The sequence below is a fragment of the Gossypium raimondii genome, chromosome 4 (genome assembly GCF_025698545.1).
Source record: "Gossypium raimondii isolate GPD5lz chromosome 4, ASM2569854v1, whole genome shotgun sequence".
Classification (NCBI taxonomy): Eukaryota; Viridiplantae; Streptophyta; class Magnoliopsida; order Malvales; family Malvaceae; genus Gossypium; species Gossypium raimondii.
In genome coordinates, this window is record NC_068568.1 from 43,821,064 (window position 1) to 43,845,853 (window position 24,790).

Sequence of the window (24,790 nt, forward strand, 5' to 3'; positions counted from 1 at the left end):
CAGCTTTCGGTTCCTTATCTATTCAAACTTTGGTTTTTACTTACATCGAAGTGTATAAGTTGCACATACATAGTCCGTCATCCACTCAATATTTAGGTATGTCACACTATGAACGTCACAAGTGAATCCATAAATAGGTTCAGGATTTATTCTTCTTGGGTCCAATCCGATGTACTATCAGTGTAGTCAATCACATATATGTCTTTATTTTCTATAAGTCATTTGCTTTGATGCCCAAGACAAAACATCTCCCAAATTGGACTTGATAGACAACATATTAGTCTTTCTATCAGTTTGCTCATTTTCAATTAGATTAAGGATATGTTTAGGTTCGTCTACTAATAAAAGTTGTCTTTCCATATTACGATCTGACCATGTAATACCGCTTAGTATTAGTTTAAACATTACACAACCAATTAGCAACATTTGCTTCCATTTTGTTTTGTGTGCAAAAATCATACAAGGACAATCATACAAAGTATATTAATGTAATTAATGAATTTGTTTTACTAATCAATCTCGAAAAAATTGTAAATTTACAAACGAATATACTACACTCAAGGCACAAGATCTAACATTCTTTGATAGACCAAATACGACAGATGATCGACTCGGTACTTTCAATTGTCTACCTATCAACACCAAATCAACAAGCTCTTTTTTACTTGGTGCCAATACAACTTTTTGAGATACCAATGTCTATCTCCTAAATCGGAAGAACAACAAATACCAGAATGAATGTTTTTAAGTATGAATTCAAATCTCATGACTCTCTACTGAATTGTTTATCAACCTAAAGCTAAATGGGAAATTTAATTACTCATGAGAATAAATATATTTAATGGAGATTTTAACAAAGATTAATTTAAAAAAGAAGGGTCAATGCGCAATATTGCGCGAGCAAGGAAAGAAAGAATTGGAGAATTGAAAATATCAATTGATTTCAAATTCAAAGTACTGGGACGTCTCCTTGCTTGCGCATATATATAAACTCTTTTTTTTTTTTTTTCATCTCGTGCGAATTAAAATATATTATATTTATTTTTTGAAATTTTATTATAAAATTTGTAAAGTTTAAAAATAGGTTAAAATATTAGTTTTAAAAAGGTTAATATATGCTAAAAGTTAACGTAGTATTCGTAAATTTAAAAATAATTCTTTTACTTTAAGCAAGTTCAATTGCTAATCTCGCTAAAAATTTTACGTTAAACAAATATTTATTACAATATTATTTTCTATTACATAACTATTAAATTAGTTTTTCTTTAATGGAGATATCATTTTCAATTGTTTAAAATAAAAAGTATATATAATTGCCGTCAAACCGTATTTCATCAAAATTAATTATTATTATTAAAATAATTATTTTTATATTTTATATAGTTTATTTTATAACTCTGGAAAAACTAATAAATCATTATTTTCAGTAAAATTTAGTTATTTTTTCTTGAAACCCTAATATATCATATTGAAGAAAAATATTATACATGCAAATTTGATAATATAAAATAGGAAAATTCTTAACATTTTTAAAAATTAAAGTAGTAATTAAAATAATTGAAATTGGAAAATTAATAAAAACATTTTAAAAGTAAATGTCTATATTAAATTTTGTACATTTATAATAGCACAACTTTTTCATTAAGGATAACACAAAATTTTAAAAAAAAATCTATATGTGTTTATTTATATGAATGGCAAAACCATTTTAAGTGTATCTCAGAACAAACAGTTAAAAACAGTAAAAGGCAATATGAATTTTAAAATAATTAAGATATGATTTGCAACTTTTAAAAGATTAATCAATTAAAATAAATTTAAATTGAGAGTAATTTATTCTTTAACGATTTAAATTTTTAATTATAAAATGTGGTGATATTAAAAAATCAAATAATGAAATTTATCTAACTTAATTTTTTTGGAAAATATACATTTTTCTATAATTTTTACATTAATTACGAAATCAAGCAACAATGATGACACTTGATAATGAGACGAATATATTTTTTGAAAAGTTTTAACAATGATATCTCAAAATCAAGCATGGGATAATTTTAAAATTTTACCTAAAGGTATATATTAACGTTAATTTTACCTAAACGTATATATTTAAATTAATTTTAAAATTTTCAAAAGCCCTCTTGCTTGCTTCCCTTTCCCATCCATAAATCAAATTATTTCGTGGATTGGATTTCATTTGATTGTCTATGGTTTCATTGCATGTGCCCGGGGTAGAAGTTTTGTATAAATGTATCGCCCTACTATTAAGTATTTTGATTTAAGTTCTTTTCGTTCTAAGAGGTGGAATAGAATAACCCGGTTGAAGCGTAATGATCATACGCCTGTAATGTATTGTATGTCCCATAATAGGTCCCATTCTTCTAGGGAGTCGATGATTAATGATTCTTGATTTTCTATCTTCTTTCTCCACTATTCCAAGGATGGTTCGAGCCTTCTGAATATGAAGTCAATAAACCTTGTGGCTTTCACCTCTCAATCTCTACACCAAACCTTGAGATCGACTTCCTCAACCCTAAAAACTAATATATGCTTTCACCAAAACCTTTAACTCCAAATGAACATAATACCTTCAATGAATTTCCTTGAATTTTTTGGTGCGATTATTTTACGTATTGTTGTAGTTGTGATTTTAGTATAGATATGACTTTCGAGTTTAGATATTTACAGGGTTTATCCATGTGGGAGGATGAATAGGAGTGGTTCTAGATGTGTACGCAGTGATGAATATTGGCAGAGGTGGTTGATAATGGGGTAAGTTAGCATCTGGTATGATTGGTGAATAACGGAGTCAACAATGATGGGTTAAGGATCGTGATGAGATAATGGATAAAGCTGAGTAAACTATGGTTTAGTGCTTTTCTTTTTGTCTGTCATCCTCTGTTAGAACTTAGAAGTGGTTCTTAAATAGAAATTTAAAAATATCAAAACATAAAATGCTAGAAAATTAAAATATTACCTAATGAAAAATTAAAAGTATTATTTTTACAAATAAAAGTTTCGTTTCTTCAACTGTTTTTTACTTTCCTGAGTTTATTTTATACCTAATAAAAATTAAATAATAAATTTAAAATTAATGAAATCTCATTAAAAATGAATCAAAATTAAGTACTATAAACATGTAAATTGAATGTATTATCAGGACGATTGACATAGACATGTGGAAGCCCATGTTATCATATGTGATCTACAGTTAAATAAAGATAGAGGCTTTGATAATTTTATTATTGAGTCGATTAATATCTTGTAATTTCTAAAATTTAGGACTTGTCTTTATTAAGCTATGTAAAGCTTAATTTGCACCAAGAAGGAGATTAAAACCTTTGCAAGAAATATGACAAATAAAAATTGACACAATTATTTATAGTGGTTTGACGACAATTGCTTACATTTACTACATTAATTCTTCACAATTAAAAATTTTTTAAATCCACTAAAAATGAAACATTTTAAGGAAAAAGTTTAACCTTTACAACACTATCTTTTGAGAGTCACTTTCTCGTGAGATTTTCTACCTACAAACCTTAAGTAAACCCTCACAAATGGAGATAATACAAGAATGATTGGGTGGTTAGCTCTTGAAAGTAAATATACAATAAATTTGCTCTTACATATACAAACAACACTTAAAAGAATGAATAAGATTGTAACTCACAAATGTTTACAAGTAAAAATAAAAAAAAAAAACATGGTAAAGGATTAGATTTTTACTCTTTGATCTCTGAAGGCTTGTTTCATGTCTTCATTTAGGACTCTTTGAACCATATTTATACCCTCTAACAAGTTTGGAGATATTCGTTGCAATATTAAATTTGTGCATTAATTGCAATTTGCAGAGAACTTGTATTGATATAAGTGTTTTGGTATTGATATAAGTGCTTGAAAATTATAGTCGTTAGAGGCCATGGTATCAAAACAAGTTAACTTGTGTCGATACAAGTCCCAAGGAAAAAATCAACGGAGCTCATTGCCAGACTTGTGGCGATACAACTCCTCTGGTGTATCGATACAAGTCCCATGAAAAACTTGAGGTGCTCACTATTTGACTTGTTGCAAAAAGGTCTAGACTAGTGCCAATACAACTGAAGTTGTACCGATACTCTGGGGTGTTGTTGCGGATACAATTGAGCCAGCATAATAATAGTTAGCTTAGTTTATGTATGTTTGATACGTAGAAAAAGGTGATTTCATAAGTCGTCTAAACCTCCATTGATATCTCCTTTGGTTTAGAGTAGCGTGAAAACATTGATGAAATGTTTTTACTGACGTTGTTTATGGCTAATTAATAAAACACCCTCATCCATCTTTATATTTAAAATTTCCATATTTTAGTTTTCTTATTTATTTTAGTTGATACCCAAAATGAAAAATGTTTTTATTTTGTATTCCATTTCGTGAGATGATCTCGGACTTCCCAATTTCATTTATTACGCTCCAAAAAGCGAGTAAATATTGTTGGAGCAGTGCCTGATCAGAGACAAGCTTTACTCATAACTGTCAAAGAAGACAACATAAATTAATTCATTAAAAACAAACAAAACAAAGAACAAATTTACAGGTAACATTGAATGTGGATTTCTCAAACCTAAGTCTCCCGACACTTATTTCTGTACTTTTTCTTCCTTCTTTTTAATAGCAGAGCATTTAACTCATTGTTCTTATGACGAAACTGTCTATCTCACTCTGAGCTCACCCATCTAATTTATATTTTATATTAATCTCCCAAACCTAGCTACAGTACCACACACATCTTGACTTTCATGGAAAAAGAACAAGAAAATGCACCAAACCATATTGTTTCCAAATATTATTCACCCTTTTTTTTTTCTTTCTCATGATGCTCCACCATATTATAATGTAAATTTATGAAATTGATTAGGGTTTTGACGAGATATGAAATTTGAAAATCCAGTGATAAGATGTGTCGACAAAACAAACACATCGGGAAACAATCACCCTTAAAATAAATAAATAAATAGATAGCAGACGTAGGTTTACTTGTATTTGGATGGATGGGAGGTGGTAGCCGTTTCCGAGTGCTATAATTATCATTTTCTTTAGGGTTCAATGCCAAAACCATGTCATTCTCCGGTGAGAATAATTCCACCTCATGAGGTTTCAATCTCTGATTTTATAGAAAGTGTTTTTTTTTCTTTAATATTTATTAAAAATTCGTTCAACATTTTAATAAAGCCAAAAAATTTATAATAGAGGAATTGGAATTAAACCAAAAATTTTAGAGAGGTCCAAACAGAAATTTTCCTATTTATTAACTAAAATTTATCAAAATTTAAGGGTTCAAAGAGATAAATATATCAAACCAAGCAGGTTAAAGTCCTTGCCAACCCCTATTGATTCCACCCCTGTTATTAATGATGCATTAATAATGTATAAAACTTATGTATCGATAGTGCATTAAATATTATCTTTCAATTAATAATAATTTCATTAAGAATTAAGGTCACAAATTTTGTCCCTAACTAGTAGTTATTTTCGGAGATCTCAAAATCGTATAAAAGAAAACAACTTGTGAGGAATGCCAGTGGTATTCTTGTTTCAAACTTTCCATAATATATGTGTATTTGTAATGAGAAAATTAAAGAAAAAATATATCACCGATGTTTTGTTCATTCTATATTATTATTTAATTTATTGAATTGATATTACAAGTCAATTGAATATTAATTCAATTAAAAAATTAAAAATCAACCGGATTTGAACCTAAACTACTATAATTTTAACTTTTAATTTTTCCATTTCAGCCAAATCTTCATTTACTTCTTGTACAAATTTTTAGTACGATATTTCTTAATTATTTTTCATCCAAATCATGAGTATATCATAATGTATTCTAAATAACAGTTGTTAGAAAAAAATGTATCATTCTGCTATTTTAGTTAGAAAATCTTCAAAATTTTTGTACCAAAAACATGAGATTTATATCAAATAAATTATAATAGTTATATATAGGGGTGAGCATTCGATCGAATCGAATCGAATCGAAAATTTTCGTGTTAATCGAGTTTTCGAATCTCATTTTATCATCCTAACTTTATTTGAAGTTTTCTCGAATCGAGTCGAGTGAGATGAAATTCGAATCGAATCGAATATATTTGTTCGAGTTAAATTTTAAAAAATAATTTTGGGTCCTTGTAACCATCGTCACCCATCGTAATAAAAATTGTCCACCTTAATCAAATTTTTTATTAACTTTCATCACTTCATAATTTATTTATTAATTTTTATATCTTGGTTAGCTTCTTTGCTTACTTAGTTGTTTCAATTATCTTGATTCTTGTCACTATGTATTTTAGAATTAAAAATATATTAAATGTAAAAATATGATTTTTAATAAAAGTTATTTTAAAAATAAAATGTGAAATTGATACCAATATAAAATTTTAATACTGAATATTTTATGGCATAATTAATAATTCAATTTTAATATAAATATTCAATATGACTAAACAATTCAATAATAAAAATAATATAAAATGTGAAATTTAATTTAATAATATAAATAGTAGATATAAATAAAATTATTACTATTTATGTTTAGTGATTTTTTTGGATAATTTTAATTTTTTATTTGAGAGTAAAGGGTGAGAAGTAAAAGTTTAGGGGAAAAATAAAAAGTTTTGGGGAATAAAAGTTTGAGGGAAAGTAAATAGGGGGGAGTAAAATTTTGGAGGGAAAATATTAAAAAAAAATTGGAGGGGAAGGTTTGGGATATATGGGAGGTGGGATGGGAAGGGAATAAAAGTTTTAGGGAAAAGTGGGAGGGAGTAAAAATTTTGGGGGAAAATAAAAGGTTTGAGGGTTTTTGGGAGTAAAATTTTGAGAAAAAATGAATGGGAGAGTAAAATTTTGGTGGGAAATGGATTTTGGGTAGATTGGGGGGTTGGGAGGGGAGGGGAGTAAAAGTTTTGGGGAGAAAGTGGGAAGGAGTAAAAGTTTTGAGAGAAAAGTAAAAAGGTTTAGGAGTTTGGGGTAAAAATGTAAAATATTATAGTTTGATATTCGAATTATTCGAATTATTCGAGTTATTCGAATTCGAAAACTCAACTCGATTCGAACTCGAAATTCGAAAAAAAAATTCGAGTTGATTCGAATAACTCGATTAACTCGATTAACTCGAATAACTCGATTCGTTTAACTCGAAATTTGAATTTTTTTTAAATTTTTTCGAGTCGAATCGAGTTTTGCTCACCCCTAGTTATATATGAAATATATCAAAATAACAGTTTGAAACGTTTCATGAAATGAAATTGCCAGCACGCAAAATGAACTAAAGATAAGATAAAAAACCAAAAACCAGCTACTAGGAAAGTAGGTGTAAGATGGAACGCCTTTGTTTGCTTCAGACCCTTTCCCTTCTACTACGTCTCCTTCAAATTACCCGATCATGGAGACTCATTACACCCCCTCTTCAGACGTGCCCTAATCAGGCGGATCCGTCCACCATCGATCCTCCTCTACTGCAGTCACAGCAAACATGGGCACACCATTTGACAGATAAGTTTCTTTCCATCTCCTTATCCCCTTTGTCACCAATGTGTGGGCTACTTCATTTGCTTTTCTCAACGTATACCGGAAACTACAACTTTCAAAACCCCCTTGACAATTTTTGAGTTTCTAATGTGTGCCCCTATTTTAGATCTATCATCACCATCTACCTACAACTTTTTGATACTTGTTAATGTGTCCCCCTCAATCTCCACCTCTCGATGGCCCATACACAGTCCCAACTGCATCGTCTGGCAGCACACAAGGGCTTCCACCATAAATGCCAATGGTATGTGTTCATTTATCTCTAACCACCAAACCTATGCAGGACTTCTTGAAATGGTTTTGAAAGGCGACATCAAATTTGATCTTCACTACAGAGCTCTTCGGCAACCTCCATCTCTCCAACTCCAGCCTCCAAGGCAATATGTTTTGGGCAAGTGCCTCCATCTCCTGTATGTAACTGTATATTCGACTTACAACATCCTCAGCCCTCTATGTTTCCTTATCACGAACCAATATGCTTTTGGCTAACCATATTGCCCATACTACGCATCTTATTATTCCGCATTGGAATAGAGAATTGTTTGTAAAAATGTATGTCATCCACTATATATAATTAGTTTCTGACATATCTTGTGGCCATATGTGTAGCAACTGCCATATCCCTTACGAAGCTAATCAGTCCCGAAAGACATGTTTTGTAGTTTCAGATCCCTCACCACATCTTGGGCACTTAGTTGAACCCATCACCCTTCGTACTGTAAATTAGAAAAAATAGAGATAAAATTATAAAAAGCTTTCCAGCTTCTAATCTTCATTTTTGCTAGTAGATTAAGACGCCATAGATTTTTGTAAAATGTTATATAAGTGGAGTGATTGTGGTGAAGCATAGCTGTTATAACTTATTGTAGCAGCAACTTGTACCCACTGTGGATAGTGTAATCTCTTAAGGCTTCCCCTCGCCATACGATTCCGTAATCATGTGGATCTCGTGCTAGAGGGATGCATAAAATTCTTTCTGCATCAACAGCATCAAAGGTAGAATTAATCAGTTCCTCCTTCCATAAACTTGTATTAGGGTCTATTAAATCTGCCACCAATCATAGATTTGCATCACTAACAAGACTCTAAATTCTAAAATTTGCAAACCGCAGTATCCAGGCTACATCTCTGATTAAAACTTGGGTCCCTGTTCCCACTCTCCAGCCCATCCTTCATTCAATAGACCCTCAGCAGCCCAAATACTTTTCCAAGTATAGGATTGGTGAGTTCCCAACCTTGATTCTAAAAAACTTGAATTCGGGTAGTATTTAACTTTCAAAGTACGCGTTAATAATGAATTCAAATTATTGATAAGTCTTCATCCTTATTTTGCCAATAATGCTACATTGAATTTTGATAAGCTTGCAAACCCCTTTCTCCTTAAGCGCACACAATTGGGACCATTCACTCCAATGAATCCCGCATCCCATAACTTTTTTGCCACCAAAACTTACCGGTTATTCATTCCATCTCCATGCAGAACGTGTTTGGCAACAAGAAACATGACATTGAATACGTTGGTATAGCTTGTAGGATGGACTTAATGAATACTTCTCTACCCCCTTAAGAGAGAGATGTTTACTACTCCAATTTTGTATTCGACTCCTAATTCGGTCCTTTAGCAACTGAAAAGACAACCTCTTTCTCCTCCCCTACCATATTTGGCAACCCAATGTACTTCTCTGGATCATCCGAAGAGCTAACATTTAAAATATTTGTAATATTTATTTTGTCTTATATTGTAACATTCGTACTAAAATAAACCAATGACTTATAAAAATTAATGCTCTGACCCGAACAGTTGCCATATTCATCCAGAATGTTCTGCACAGTATGCGCCCCTCTTTTTGTAACTTCACTAAAAAAGATACAGTCATCAATGAATAACAAATGAGATATTGATAAGGGTCCTCACCTACTTACCTTTACACCATTCAATATTTCCCCAGCCTCATCAACGAAGACAAACCTTCACTATATAACAAAAATAGATAATGACTCAACGGGTCACCCTACATTAAACCTCTGGTGGGCTTAAAAACCTCTCCCGCCTCTTCATTAATCACAATTAAGAAACTGTGTTAGTACAGTTCATGATAGAGTTTACCTATTTTGTAGCAAACCCTTGTTTCAACATTATACCCCTTAAGAAAGGCTACTCTACCCTATCATATGCTTTCCTCATATCTAACTTGAGTGTTATAAAGCCTTTCTGCCCTGTCCTTGATACTTGAAAGTGTTCAAGATTTCATAGGCAAATAGGACATTGTTTGTAATTAGTTGACCTGGTACAAATACACTATGTGCTTCAACTATACATACGTCTAAAACTTTCTTCAATCGATTAGCCACCATTTTCGATATAATTTTGTATAGCACCATACACAGGCTTATGGGTCGAAAACTTAACAAAGAGTTTGGGTGGGCTACCTTCGGTATGAGAATAATACGGGTTAGATTAAGAGCTTCTAGTGACATACCTCAATTTAAAATGTCAAGGCAAAACGTACCAACATCTTGGCTAATAATGTGCCAAAACTTTTTATAGAATATCACTGGTAGGCCATCAGCCCTCAAAGCTTTAGTTGGTCCCATTTCCTTCAATGCTGGCCCAATTTCTTCCATTTTATATTCTGCAATTAATTGTTGGTTCATGCTTTCAGAAATGCATTTCTCAACTCCCATAAGAATATGATTAGGGTCACTAAACCTTTGCGTTGAAACGAGATCATTGAAATAATTTCTCGCTATGGATCACATCTATTGATTATCCGAGATAACCTTACCAGCATTATTTTGCAGCTCTTGAATATGGTTCGTACACCTCATTTGAAACGCAAATCTATGAAAACAGGTCGTATTTTGTAGAATAAGAGTAAAAGAAAACTGCTCAAGTATATTTGATGTAAAATGTGTTGTCACTACACCAAAACAGGCTTTTAGCGGCGCTTTTCCCACAAACGCCGCTAAAGACCGCTAAAGACCACGACCTTTAGCAACGTTTTTTCCACAAACGCCGCTATAGATCAAGACCTTTAGCGGCGCTTCTCCACAAACGCCGCTATAGCTCAAAATCTTTAGCGACGCTTTTTACACAAACGCTACTATAGATCAAGACCTTTAGCGGCGCTTTTCCAACAAATGTTGCTATAGCTCAAGACCTTTAGCGACGCTTTTCTCACAAACGCCGCTATAGATCAAGACCTTTAGCGGCACTTTTCACAAAAACACTGCTAATAACATATCTTTAATTTTTTTAATAATATTTATTTCTATGATAAATATTATATTATGTTTTAAGGATAAATAAAAATATTATTTAAATTAAATTTTCTATGAAAATTTTAACTTTAAAACTAAATATAAAAATTAATGAATTTAAATTTAGAATTTAAAATAATAAATTAATAACACAATTAAAATCCAAAAGTTAGAACTCTTAAGTAAAAATAAAAATTTAGAATCAAAACTAAAATAAATAATACATATGCAAGGTAATAAAACATACAATGCATTTTCTTAATCAAGTAAATCTTAGTAATAAAAGATATAATACATTTACTTAATCAAGGAAATCAAAGATATAATACACCATCAAATCTGTACCCATCAAACTTGTACTCCTCCAGCCACAATCTTGCATTTGAAAGAAGATACCTCAGTACCTAAAGCAACAATTAAGAAATAATATTTACAACTGGAAGGGAGGAAGCCAAAATCTTTAAACAAGCTATTCATTAAGAAATGTTTAGGTAGAAGTACATACTTCCCAGCTTCCATAATTAAAAAGGCGAGAATCCCACACCGAGTGGTGACCCCTTGACTCCGTATGGAAGTAATAACCATCAGTTCCATCAAACATGTTCAACGCATCTAACACATTATTGGAAGCATGGCTATATTCATAAAACATCATTCAGATACACAGGTAGATAAGAAAATAAAATTAGCAACTTAACTATAGAATAAAAATGAACGGGGAAATAGCAAACAAATGCTTTCACAACAAGCTGGTCGTGAACAATCATACTAGAAATTTTATAGTATTCTAGTCATTTATATGTTCTCAATCAATTACGACTTTGCTTCTCTCTTTTAGATTTATTTTTTAGCAACCTTTTAGGAAGCAAAATCAACTACAGAAACGAAGGAGTAAAAGTGACAACCAATAAGAGCCTAAATTCTCATGGCCATATTTGCATCAAGTCTACTGGAAAAATGAGCATAAAGCCAAAGCAGGAAAAGAATAAGAGTCCAAGTTCTCATTTCCTGTACAAACAATCCAGGAAATTTTGTCTGCACAAAAAATCTAACAAACACAGGAGTTTAAGTTTTCATTTTATTTACAAAACAATCAGGGAAAATGTTTGCACAAAAAGTATAACATCAAACATAGTTGAAGGGCATGTTTCTAGAAATTATATTCTCCTGCAGACATAACTATATAGTGAAGATGAAACAATTATAAGGAAAATTATAGCTTTAGTACCTTTAATATCTAATGAGCCTTGCAAATGGTTGGTGTACAAAGACGCAGGAAAATTATAGCTTTAGTACCTTTAATATCTAATGTTTCATAATTGCCCAAACATAAACATGAGATTTTAAGATGTTTCTTTTATGTATAATAATGATTTGGTCTCAAGAAAAAGTGAACACTCAACCAATAGACAATAATTTAAAGTTTCTAATATTAGTATTTATTTGTAATAATTATATTTGGTTACATTAAATAAAATTATTGATAAATTTTATTTTATTTAATAATGATGATGTATAATATTATTATTTTTAATGATAACTGAGACCCATGCATCCATACATTATAACCTAAAAATCAAGCATTAATTTAGTTTTCTATGTTAAAAGATAGAACTTGTTTTAAAAGGTATTAATCTGAAATAAGATAATTGACTAATATTTTATATTAACTTCTTTACTTGTATTAATACAAGTTATTGCCGAAACTATGATGAGAAGAAAGTAGAGGAACAAGAAAAGAGATTCTCATAGTTAAGACAATACTCTTAGGGCCCAGGGAGCAGTACAGACAGAACATTCTATGGACAAAGAGATTCTCATAGATGATTTTAAATGCACAAATATGATGTCTAAGAATTAAAAAGAACAAAAGCACATTAACAGATCAATTGAGTCACACTTGCTGCAGTCAATGCCAAAACTAATAATTTGCGGACCAATTTTTCATACACAGTAAATCACGTGATACAAGAAAATAAAAAATAGAACAAATAATGGAAGAAATGCATCATTAAAGAAGTAATGAGCTTACTTGCATCCACCAACACCTCAATGGAACATCACGTACAGTTTTATAAAAACATTTTTATAAAAATGGTCCAACTCATTTTCACCTGACTATTAATGTATTATGGTAAAAACCCGTTCTGTCAGTGAAGTTTTTAGGAGAGTTGCCTAGATTTAGGTCTCATTATGCGCAAATGCGATGAAATTATGTGAACTCTATCCATATTTATTTTGATCTAGCCTGGATTTGTAAACTCTTCAGTGGTTGGTTGCTAGTTAAAATTCAGGAATGAAGAAAAGAAGTCTTTGCAATTGCGGTACTTACATTTTTCTCCAGAAATATGCACAAGAAATAGATGCCAAAAGCTTCAGCTGCTCTTTGAACTTCATCTGAGTTTAATTCACCAAAAGCAAAAACCGGGACAATTTCGTTTGTTCTTTTTATAACAAATAGAGCTACAAATTACTGCAGCAGACAGACTATTGGTCCTCCTCAAGATTTAAAAAGAGAAGATAGGCAACTAAGCCAACCACAGGGATAAATCTAAGATAACTCACTACACCAACTTTGCTTTTCTCAACATTTTGTAGGTTCTCACCAATAAACCAAGGCTGGAAGACTGTGTATAAACATATGTCCCAAATGAAGGCATAAGCCAGTCTTTCTGAACCTAAATAACTTACCAAGAACTGCCAACTGTCTGTTATGTTTACAAACTCACCGTCCATTCGACCATAAAGAGCCCATATTGCAGAAAACACACATACAGCCCCACCAATTAATCCCACTACGGCTGCACCATTTGTCATTACGGAGCCTAGACGAGAAAGCTGGCTAGGACGGCTATCTGCATCAGCTTCGTTCAACCGGATTGCCATGTAAGGAATTAAGAAAGCTGCAGCAGGTCATGGAGGAGTAATGCAATTAGATTCATCACATGCTAGATAGGTTATGTTATAATTTTGATAGTATGGTAGGGAAAGAAGCGTACTGTTAAACTCAATTTGTGCATAATTAATATATATTTAATTATATATTCTCATACCTGATATCTTTAATCTTTATTCCTGAAACCTATAATTATCAAATGAAAAAAAAAACCAATAAAGAAAGTAAAGAAATTAAGCAAAATACAAAAAAAGAAAACAATCCAGTGATAGTAGATAATTATTTGAAAGTAGTAGTAATGGTAATTTTGTTATACCTGACCCGGGCAATTTTCGCTGTGAGGGCAATAATTTTGATCAATCACAATAGGGTTTTGAACATTTCTCATCAAATTAAGATGAGAAATCTTTACGTACAGTTTTATCAGGCAAGGTAGCTGCAATCTTTATGTACTTCATAATACTTGGTTCATCTTTATACCTATATACACATACATTAAAGTAAAAGCCAGCACTTAATCTCATCTCAAAAAGAAGACATACCTAATAAATACCTCCTTAAAAACAGTTATACCATAAAACGTATCAGCAAAAACACACATTAGAGAATCTATTACTTAATATTAATTACGTAATAGACCACTCGACAGCAAACCCTGCCTCATGCTTCTGCCGATTTCACCCAAAATCCACTTTACCTATAAACTCAGACCAAATTCAAATATAAAAAAACTTCCTTACTTCCACCTTATTATCTCATGCTCACATATCAAAAAACTTTATTCATTTCAGCTGCTCAAAAACTTACAGTTGCATAAGGAGAACAATACCAAAAACAGTAACAAAAATGTCATATAATCTCTGAAATTCAACCCCGATATTGAATCTAGAAAATAAAAGAGAGCCATCAATTCGAAGTAAAACAAAAAAGAACCCGAGGTTGAAAAACAACACCAATAAATAATAAACAAAAGGAAAGGAGAGGAGTGAAGAGGGTAGGAGGCAAAATTACCTTGTAGAGGGCGACTTTTCTAGAATCCCTAATTGATTTTGCCTTTTTCTGGTCAAAGCTTACCCATGAGATACCATCAGAAAGAGATGCTTCTGCTATTGCTCTTCTAAGTGAAGCTTTCCGGTCTAACATCTCTTCTCGGATCTTAGGGTTCCATTGATAGGGTCAGGTGGAGAGGAAAGAGAGAAAGGGAGAGGGGAAAGGGTAATAGGAGAAAGGGCTTGGTGAATGGAATGGGAACGAGTATCAAAAAAAAGTTGACCCACGTGAGGGGATTTGAGGATGAAGAAAGCGACGCCGTAGATGGTGGCGGAAGAGAAGTCTAAGAAAAGGGGCGGGCACCACAGCGGAGAAGGGAGTGAGAGGCTGTGGAGTGGCCTTTGGGGTCTCATCAGCCATGGGAGTGCAGAGTGTTTGTTGGAAAGTGGCAACTGAGAAAATATTGTCGGCCATGGGAAATTAGGGATTTCTGGGGGGAAATTTTGGGGTAAAATGGCGCCATTTTTTAAAGTTAAATAATTTTTGCGGCGTTTTCTGTAAAAATGCTACTATTACTTTTTTCATTTTGAACAAAAAATATTTTATTTAAATATATTTATTAATTCTATTTAAACTAATATTTAAATATTTAAATATATTTTATTTTAAATTAATTTTATTTAAACTAATATTTAAATATTTAAATATATTTTATTTAAACTTATTTATTAGTTCTATTTAAACTAATATTTAAATATATCAAATGGTTTAGATTAAATTTTTAAATATAAAAGTATTAATTAATTGTATAAAATTTTATCATTTAACAAATCTCAAGTAAACCTTAACCTTAAATCTTAAATTAACCATTCAATACATATAAAGTTTATCTATTATATATCTATTAAATAATTTAAACTATACTCATAATTTCAATATATTTAATTTATTATTATCTCTTTTACAATTATATAAGAACATATTTAAAATATAAATTAAAAAAATAATTAATCTAAACCAAAAACCCTAACCCTTAAACCCCTAACCCATAACGTCTAACCTTTAACCCCTAAACCTTAAATCCTTACTCTTAAACCCCTAAACCTTAAATCCTTACTCTTAAACCCCTAAACCTTAACTTAAATCTATAATCCCTAAACCCTAACTCAAATCCCTAAACCAATTAAATAACCTTATTTAATATATAAATTAAAAACTAATTAATCTAAACACTAAACCTTAACCCGAATACCTAACCCCTAAACCTTATTTAATATAAATTAGAAAACACTAATTAATCTAAATCTAAACCCTAACCTGACACTAAATCTATAAACCCTAAAACCCTAACTCTTAATCTCTAACCCTTAAACCCTAAATCACAACACTTAAACCAAAATCCCTAATCCATAATCCCTAATTCCATAATCTATAAACCTTAAAATTGTCACTCCTAAACCAGCCTTAAATCTTAAATTCACCATATACATTAAACCATATATATTAAACCCTAAACTATAATGATAATTAATTAAATATTTTAAAATTAATACTATCATATCTTTTACAATTATATATGAAATTATTTAATATATAAATTAAAAATCAATCAGTCATGACCCCAAAATTTTAAAATTATTTTAAATAATAGTATTTTAATTTTTCCATTTTTAACAAATATTCAATTAAAAATAAATTAAATTTTAATTAATATAAATAAACAAATTAAATAGTAAATAGACAGATAAAATATTTTTGTGGCGCTTTGTCAAAAATGCCGCTAAAGCCCCGAGCGTTAGCGGCGCTTTGTCAAAAACGCCGCTAAATCCCCGAGCGTTAGCGGCGCTTTCTCACAAACGCCGCTAAAGCCCTAAGCATTAGCGGCGCTTTGTCAAAAACCTCGCTAAAGCCCCAAAAAGTCAGAAAACGATGTCGTTGGGCTTAGGTTTTTTGCGGCGTTTTTTCAAAAAACGCCGCTAATGCCCATTTTTAACGGCGCTTTCCTTAAAGCGCCGCTAATACTCGATCTTTAGCGGCGTTTTTTATCCAAACGCCACTAAAAGTGCCGCTAAAAGCCTGTTTTGGTGTAGTGTGTTATATACAAGTAAGAAATGAAATAACAGAAAGAAAATAACAGAAACATAACTGCTAACTAACTAACTAAAAATTAAATTAAACTATATGACTAACAGCCCCCCTCAAGCTGGAGAGTGTATGGGAAACGATCCACTTGGACAAAATAAGTTGAAAAGGAAAAGAACAAGAGCTTTAGTGAAGATATCAACAAGTAGATCCTTGGAAGAACAAGGAAGCAGTTTAACAACACCGGACAACACCTTCTCACGAACAAGATGACAGTCGATTTCGATATGTTTAGTACGCTCATGAAACGCAGGATTTGTAGTAATTTGAAAAGCGAAATTGTTGTCACAAAACAAGGCAGTAGGACCAGAAATAGACAAATGCAAATCACACAAAAGAAATCGAAGCCATTGAATTTCACAAACAGTAGAGGCAAGGGCACGATATTCTGCCTCTGAGGAAGAACGAGACACAGTGTTTTGCTTCTTGGCTTTCCAACTAACAAGAGAATCACCATAAAATAGGCAATAACCAGTCATAGAACGACGTGTGAGATGACAACCAGCCCAGTCAGAGTCACTAAAAGCCTTCAGTATAGGTGAGGAAAAAGCAGAAAAGAAAAGACCAAAGTCAAGGCAGCCTTTCAGGTAGCAAAGAACACGATGAGCAGCTTGAAGATGAGTGACTGTAGGTCGGTCCAAGAATTGACTCAACTATTGAATTGCGAAAGCAAGATCAGGTCTAGTAGAAACCAGATACAACAGGCGACCAATAAGTTTCCTGAAAATAGTGTTGTCAGGAAGCAAATCTGCAGAGGCATCTCAAGGAAATTTGGTGGCCATTGGAGTCTTAACAGGCTTGCAATCTGAGAAACCAAAGTCAGACAATAGGTCTAGAGCATATTTTTGTTGACAAAGATGAATACCAACAGAGCTGCGAGTAACCTCAAGGCTAAGAAAATACTTTAGATCACCCAAGTCTTTGATGTTAAATGTAGAATCCAAAAAGACTTTCACTCTTGTTATTTCATCTAAATTATCACCAACCAGAATAGCATCATCAACATAAACCAATAATGCAGTAAAAGAAATGTCATCCTTTTTAACGAACAAGGAAAAATCAGAACTGGATTGAATATAACCAAGAGAAGTAAGAGTTGCTATGAGTTTTCCAATTCTTGTAATAGCAATGTTGAGTTTTCGGTTCATACAATTAAGTTCTTTTTGCACATTCATTTGTAGTTCTTCGAGCTTTCGTGGCTTATCTTCAATTAATAATTTAGGAAATCCCATATAGATTATCACCTGAATTAGATCCAGTCTTTTTTGAATCTCTATACATGCAATTCCCTCGACACCAGAAGATAGTCTCATATTTTTTTGTACATAATTCTTGATACAGACTCTTATTTTTTTATCTTCTTGTAGACCTCGGAATACTTTTTCAGTTGTGCAAACCAAAGAGAATGATGACTTGCAAACCACTGTCGACTTGCTTGCTTTAGACCATATAAAGATTTTTGCAACTTACAGACCTTATGAGGAGTGGATGAAGCAAAACCAGAAGGTAAAACCATATAAACCTCTTCAGTCAAATCTCCATGTAAAAATGCATTGTTAACATCAAGCTGGTGCAAAAACCAATTCTTAGAAGCAGCAATAACAAGTAACAAGTGAATGGTGGTAAACTTGGCTACAGGGGAAAAAGTATCAAAATAATTGACACCCTCGGTTTGTTTGAACCCTTTTGCAACCAAACAAGCCTTGTAACACTCAATAGAACCATCGGCTCGATATTTCACTCGATAGACCCATTTACAATCGATTGCAGTCTTGCCTGGAGGTAAGTCCATAATGATCCAGGTGTTATTTTGTTCAAGAGCAGAAATTTCAACTTGCATTGCTTCTTGCCAATGGGAAATTTTACTAGCTTGTAAATATGTTGTAGGTATAAAAGAAGCATTAATGGCAAGAGTAAAGGGTGTGGAGCATCGAAGATGATTGGTAGCAGCCTTGCTTAAAAAACAGTGATATTGGTCTAAATAAGAAAGTGGTTTCCTAAGACGATGTGGCTTAGAAGGTTGTAAGGGAACAGGAGGTGGGACCTGTGGTTGAGGTGGCAAATCATAAGTAATGGAGGGGTCAAAGGTCAATTGTGGGATGGAGGAAGGAGATGGTTGATGAGAAAAAAGAAAAACTGACTCATGAAAGAGGACATTCTTGAGACAAAAATGGCATGAGTTGATAAGTCAAAAAGAATATAACCTTTGACGTTTGGTGGAAATCCAAGAAAAACACACTCACGTACTCGATGATCAAATTTGTGACGATGAGCAGTAAGGGTGGTAGCAAAACAAAGACAACCAAATACACGTAGATGCTGAAAATTAGGCTTAGTTTGGTATAGTTTGTCGAAATGAGTAAGGTTAGCCAAAATAGGAGTTGGGGTATGATTAATAAGAAAAACAGAATGAAGAACAGCATGTCCCCAAAAATGCTTAGGTAGACCAGAATGAAATAAGAGAGCCCGTGAAACATTAAGAATATATTGGTGCTTACGTTCAACAAGATCGTTTTGTTGTGGAGTTTCAACACATGAGATTTGATGAATAATGCCTTTGGAAGCATAAAAAGCTGGAATAGCAAACTCACAGCCATTATCGGTTCGAATGACTTTAATTTTGGAGGAAAATTGAGTTTTAACAAGTGTGAAAAAATTCTGAATATGAGTACGAACTTCAGATTTGACTTTCAATAGAATGATCCAAGTGAAACGACTGAAATCATCAACAATGGTTAGAAAATAACGATGACTAGTGATAGAAACAATATCAATCGGGCTCCAAATATCAATATGAACAAGTTCAAAAATTTTATTGGAAACAAAAGTGCTTACAAAAAAAGGTATTTTCTTTTGTTTTGCCAAATGACATGCTTTACAATTTGCATTATTTGTCATGGACAAAGAAGGAATGTAAAGGGAAAGTAGCTTCAATCTAGAATCAGAAAAGTGACCGAGATGATGATGCCAAAGGGAACATGAAGTGGCGGTAGCTGACAAGGTAGTGGGAACAGGAATGGAGAGGGTTTGAGCTGGTATTTTGTCAAAGTAATAGAAGAATCAGATGGCAAAATAGCAACAGACTGTAAAGAGTCCAAGAGTTGTGCAGCACCATCATTAAGCACTGTGTGTGCACGAGAAGCCCGACCACGAGACTTATAACCAAGTGGATAACCATGCTTCTCATAGCAAGTATCAACAGTATGTTTGGATTTACCACAAAAGGTGCACTGCCGCGAGTCAGGAAACGATTTTGCCTGAGATTTCTTGGAATAAGGGTGTTGACGCAGTGTGCTACTAACAAACATTTGAGAAGATCCAGCAGTAAGGTGACATTCCTGTTGAATGACTAAGGAAAAAGTTTTATTGATCGTAGGCAACGATTAATGAGCATGATTTGAGAACGAACAACAGCAAAACGATCATGAAGGCCTTTAAGAAAACGAATAACATAATCATTATCATGATATTTCTGAAGAGTAGCAAAAACACCATAAGAATAATATATTGGACAAGAACATACGGGAATCGGTCGAAAATTCATCAACTCAGTAAAATAATCAATGACCGAGCGATCATCTTGCTTGAAAACATTGATCTCTTCTTGTAGATCAGAAATGCGGAAAACATCTCTCTGAGAAAAACCTTCACAGAGATCGCACCAAACAACATAAGCAAAATCGAGCCAAAGAATACTGTTCATGATCGAAGGCGATATGGAGTGATGCAACCAAGAAAGCACCATAGTATTACACCGTTCCCAGGCTAAATAAAGAGGATTTGTTCGGAGCAGAACTGTGATGGTGCCATCAACAAACTGAAGCTTATTCTTGGATAAAAGCGCCATTGTCATTGCTCGAGACCAAGAATGATAATTCGAGCTAGATAAGATAGGAGAAACAAGAACTAAGGCTGGATTTTCATTTGGATGAAGATAATACGGACTAGAAGGTAGTGTAGGATCTTGGAGTGCCATCGTAGGGAAAAAATCAAAGAGACAGAGTGTTTGGGAAGCAAGAAAGTCCAAGAAAATTATAACAGCAAGAAAATGCAGGAGAATAGAAAAAAATTTACATCTGATACCATGTAGAATAAGAGTAAAAGAAAACTGCTCAAGTATATTTGATGTAAAAGGTGCTGTTATATACAAGTAAGAAATGAAATAACAGAAAGAAAATAACAGAAACATAACTGCTAACTAACTAACTAACTAAAAATTAAATTAAACTATATGACTAACATTTTTCGATCTCTTAATTTTAGCCAATTCACTCTTGCCCGCTACTCCCAATATAGTTCCTCTTTTTCAATTTCCATGCTAAGGTGCAATTTAACATCCAATATTTCCGCAATGGTCTCCTCATTATGGTCCATCTTATCCAAGGAATCCAGGCATTATAAAAGATTCCTTGATAATCCCATTTTTTGTTTCTTCAATTGCTTCACCCAAATTAGTAACCCCACACATAACTCTACAAGTCTAGTGGGTATATTCCCCGAAGTTATTTCCCAAAGCCGCCTAACTTCTGGTTCACATGACTCCTCCATTGTCCACCAAGCTTCAAACCAAAATCGACTCATCTCCCTTTTTTGGTTGTCTTGAGTCGTGTTGATAAGTAGGGAGCAATAATCAGAAAAAGAGTGAGGTAGGTGACTCAATGAGTACCTTGGGAAAATATTACACCGTACACCATTCACTACTTGATCTAGCCTTTCTCTAATATTTGTTTCCAGCCTATTACCTCTTTCCTATGTGAACCATATTCCTAAATAGCCCATATCTTCTAATTGACATTTCGCTAATATTATCTAAAACTCTTTTATTCGTCTTTCATCCTTCGGCAAACCTCATTTGTTCTCACAAGCATATAAAATTTCATTGAAGTCGCCACACACCATCAATGATAAACTTTGGTTGCTCCCTAGCATTCGTAATAAATTCCAGGTCTCTGTTCTATTTCGAGCATCCGAAGCCCCATAAAACCCCGTCATCCTTCACCTCGGACTATCTACCTCCTCTTGGATCTCAACATTAATATGGTTGCTAGAAAAACTTCTCAATATGACACAACTTTTCCCATTCCATCCAAGGTTAAGACCCCCTTAGTACCATCTATTAGAACATCTATGTCGTTTTGGAACCATGTTGTTTTCTTACTTTCTCCCTTCGAATTGCATTCCATTTTGTCTCTATGAAGAAGACAATTTGGGGATTATAACACTTTAGAATGTGCTGAAGCTTCTGCACAACCCGTGGATTTCACAATCCACAGACATTCCAATATAATATTTTCATTGTGGCTGGTCGACTTGCCTGTTAAAAGTCGTCGATATCCTTCAAATACGAGTTTGATCGCACTCATCTAAACTCTCCAGTCCGTCCGTGAATTCAGAAGAATCAAAAATAAGTATTTTATATCTTTGTCGTTTTTTCCTTTCATAGTTTTTCAAAGGACTCTCTTTCAAACCATGCTCCATATCATATTTCCCAATTCCACTAAACAATTCTATCATCTTTTTTTCCCAGATCATATAGATTCCCTTCCAGATTAAACCCCAAAATAAGGTTGATCTATTTTCGTGATTCTTGCCTTAAATCCCCCACCTATTTCTCATTATTTTTGTGCTTCCTGAATTGACACCCATGAAATCTACATTAGTTTCCTCCTGGAGCCAAACACTCGTTATGGTAGCGGCTCTTCTCAACAATGCTCTTAATGATAAATCCCACCGCAACTCCAACTCCTGCCCATTTTAAGTAAACCGAATAGGGAAAAAGTTATGTCCATAGCCCAAGCATCCATACAAAAAACAGAACAGTGTCAACCTCTCATATCGAAACTTAGTATAGACAAAATTCAAGTAAGAGATTAGAATTTTCTTTCTTCTTTTCAATGATATTCTGACATCCAATTGAAACCACATCTGAAGAAAATTCTTAAAGCCTCGATTTAATTGCTTTGCGTCATACTTCAAAAACATACCTATGAAGTCACCAAATTGCTTTGCTACACTGTTTGTGAAAAAGCTTGGAGGGAGATCATGTACTTGGACCTAAAAAGGTGTCATAACCAATGGAACTTGCACCGGATCGTCATGTCCTTGTATCCGATGAAAGACCAAAAGGTGATTATTAAAAGTCCACAGGGCCCCTTAATAACTCAATCAATATCGACTTCATGATAGAATTTAAACAAAAAAATGCTTCCCCCCCAAATCCGAGATTAGAACCCCTCCAGGAGGATGGTAGAGGTTGGCCATCGTATTTTGCATGGCTGGAAAATGAGCTACACTCTCCGTAAGAAAACACCTAACCAAGCAGAACTCATAAATCGATGGCTGAGATTCAGGTCCACTATGGAATTGTCAAGCTTCCTCCTCCACATCCTCAATACTCAACATCGCTAACTCCTTTTCCACCAATCCGACAATAGAGCAAAACGAAGCAGAGATTCAATAGAAAAATTGTGATAAAAAATGTGGATTAGGAGCGAGATCTAGAAATCAACAAAGAAACGTCACAAATCGTGCCACTATAGGCATACCAAAGAAACAGAGAAATGTGCCATTATAGGCAGACAAATTTTTAGCATTGTTATAAAAAAGTTGATTAATAAATAAACTTTCAATTTTAAATAAATTTGTATTTGATATAGTAAATTTTAATTAAAAATATACTATTTAGTGTACACTACATTTTAAAAAAAACATAATTCCAAACCTTAAAAATAATATTATCAAATAGAGTTATTACAAATCTCGAATATAAACAATAAAATAAACCTGGAATAGAAAAATTTACTGTTTGAACTTGTGGAAGTATGGGCTTGAAGTACTTGGATGTTCTCATATTAGCCGAATTGTGTCATAATAGGGCTCAATCAACCTAGGCCATGAGGGCAAAAATAAAATCCCAAATTATGAAAACAAATCCCTGCGTACGCCTGGGTTTCTAATTTTTTTTGAGTATATTTTCATATTTGGTATCTATATTTTTATAAAATGTTCAATATGATATAAGTACTTTTATAATTTTAATATGGTACTTAAACTATCAATTTATTATTATTTGGTACCTCCACTTTTATAAAATGCCCAATGTGTTATTTATACTTTAAAATGTTCAATGTGATAAATGAACTATCAATTTGTGTATACCTTTAGCAAATGGTAAACCAACCAATGAAAATTTGGCATGTGAATTTGTTTTCCAAATTATCAAATTCTACATGAATAATGTAACGTTATGTGAAAGCTAAATAAAACAAAAAAAAAACTAAATAAATGAATTTTGTGCTTTTTTTAATGTTAAATTTATGCTCTTTAAGTTTAGTTATTTGTTTTCAATTTTTTATTTAGCTTTTATGTAATGTTATCCATGTAAGATTGATGGTTTGGAAAAAGAAAATTTCCACGTGTGAAACTTTTAATTGATTGATTTAACATTCACAAATGGCATTAACTCCGGTATTATAATAATATACAAATTGATACTTCAAGTATCACGTTAGACATTTTAAAGTACAAATACCACATTGGATATTTATGAAAATATAGGTACCAAATAATACACAAATTGATAATTCAAGTATCACATTAAACATTTTATAGTACAAGTACCGCATTAAACATTTATAATAGTATAGGTATCAAATTTAATATTATCCCTTTTTAATAAAATGTTAATTTATAAGTTTTAAATTAAATTCATTAAATGATAATTATCTATTCAATTTTTAAGTAGTAATATTAACATATTTTATTTTATTGATTATGGAATTAAATTATGATAATTATTAAGATATTGAGTACATATTAGTCTAAGTTAATGTGTGGGTTAAATATGAATACTAAAGGTCATTTGATTGGCGGTAAAATGTTTTCCATAAAATAATTTCGGAAAATGTTTTACTTTTTGTAAAATGATTTACT

General features: G+C 32.5%; 2 long non-coding RNA genes across 4 annotated transcripts; one reads left to right on the forward strand and one right to left on the reverse strand.

Annotated features, from left to right (window-relative positions):
• The first annotated feature begins 7,286 nt into the window (after positions 1–7,286).
• On the forward strand, positions 7,287–8,338 carry LOC128040586 (uncharacterized). The gene is made up of 2 exons (XR_008195356.1): positions 7,287–7,813; positions 7,905–8,338. It is a non-coding gene; the product is annotated as an uncharacterized LOC128040586 (long non-coding RNA).
• Positions 8,339–10,985: 2,647 nt separating this feature from the next.
• LOC128040587 (uncharacterized) lies at positions 10,986–15,194 on the reverse strand. 3 transcript variants are annotated; one of them, XR_008195359.1, is made up of 6 exons: positions 14,738–15,194; positions 14,043–14,206; positions 13,884–13,912; positions 13,163–13,733; positions 11,336–11,465; positions 10,986–11,234 (listed from the first exon to the last, which is right to left on the reverse strand). It is a non-coding gene; the product is annotated as an uncharacterized LOC128040587 (long non-coding RNA). The 3 variants fall into 3 exon arrangements; XR_008195358.1 differs by adding an exon at positions 14,534–14,611 and having other exon boundaries at positions 11,336–13,733; XR_008195357.1 differs by having other exon boundaries at positions 11,336–13,733.
• Positions 15,195–24,790: the final 9,596 nt, after the last annotated feature.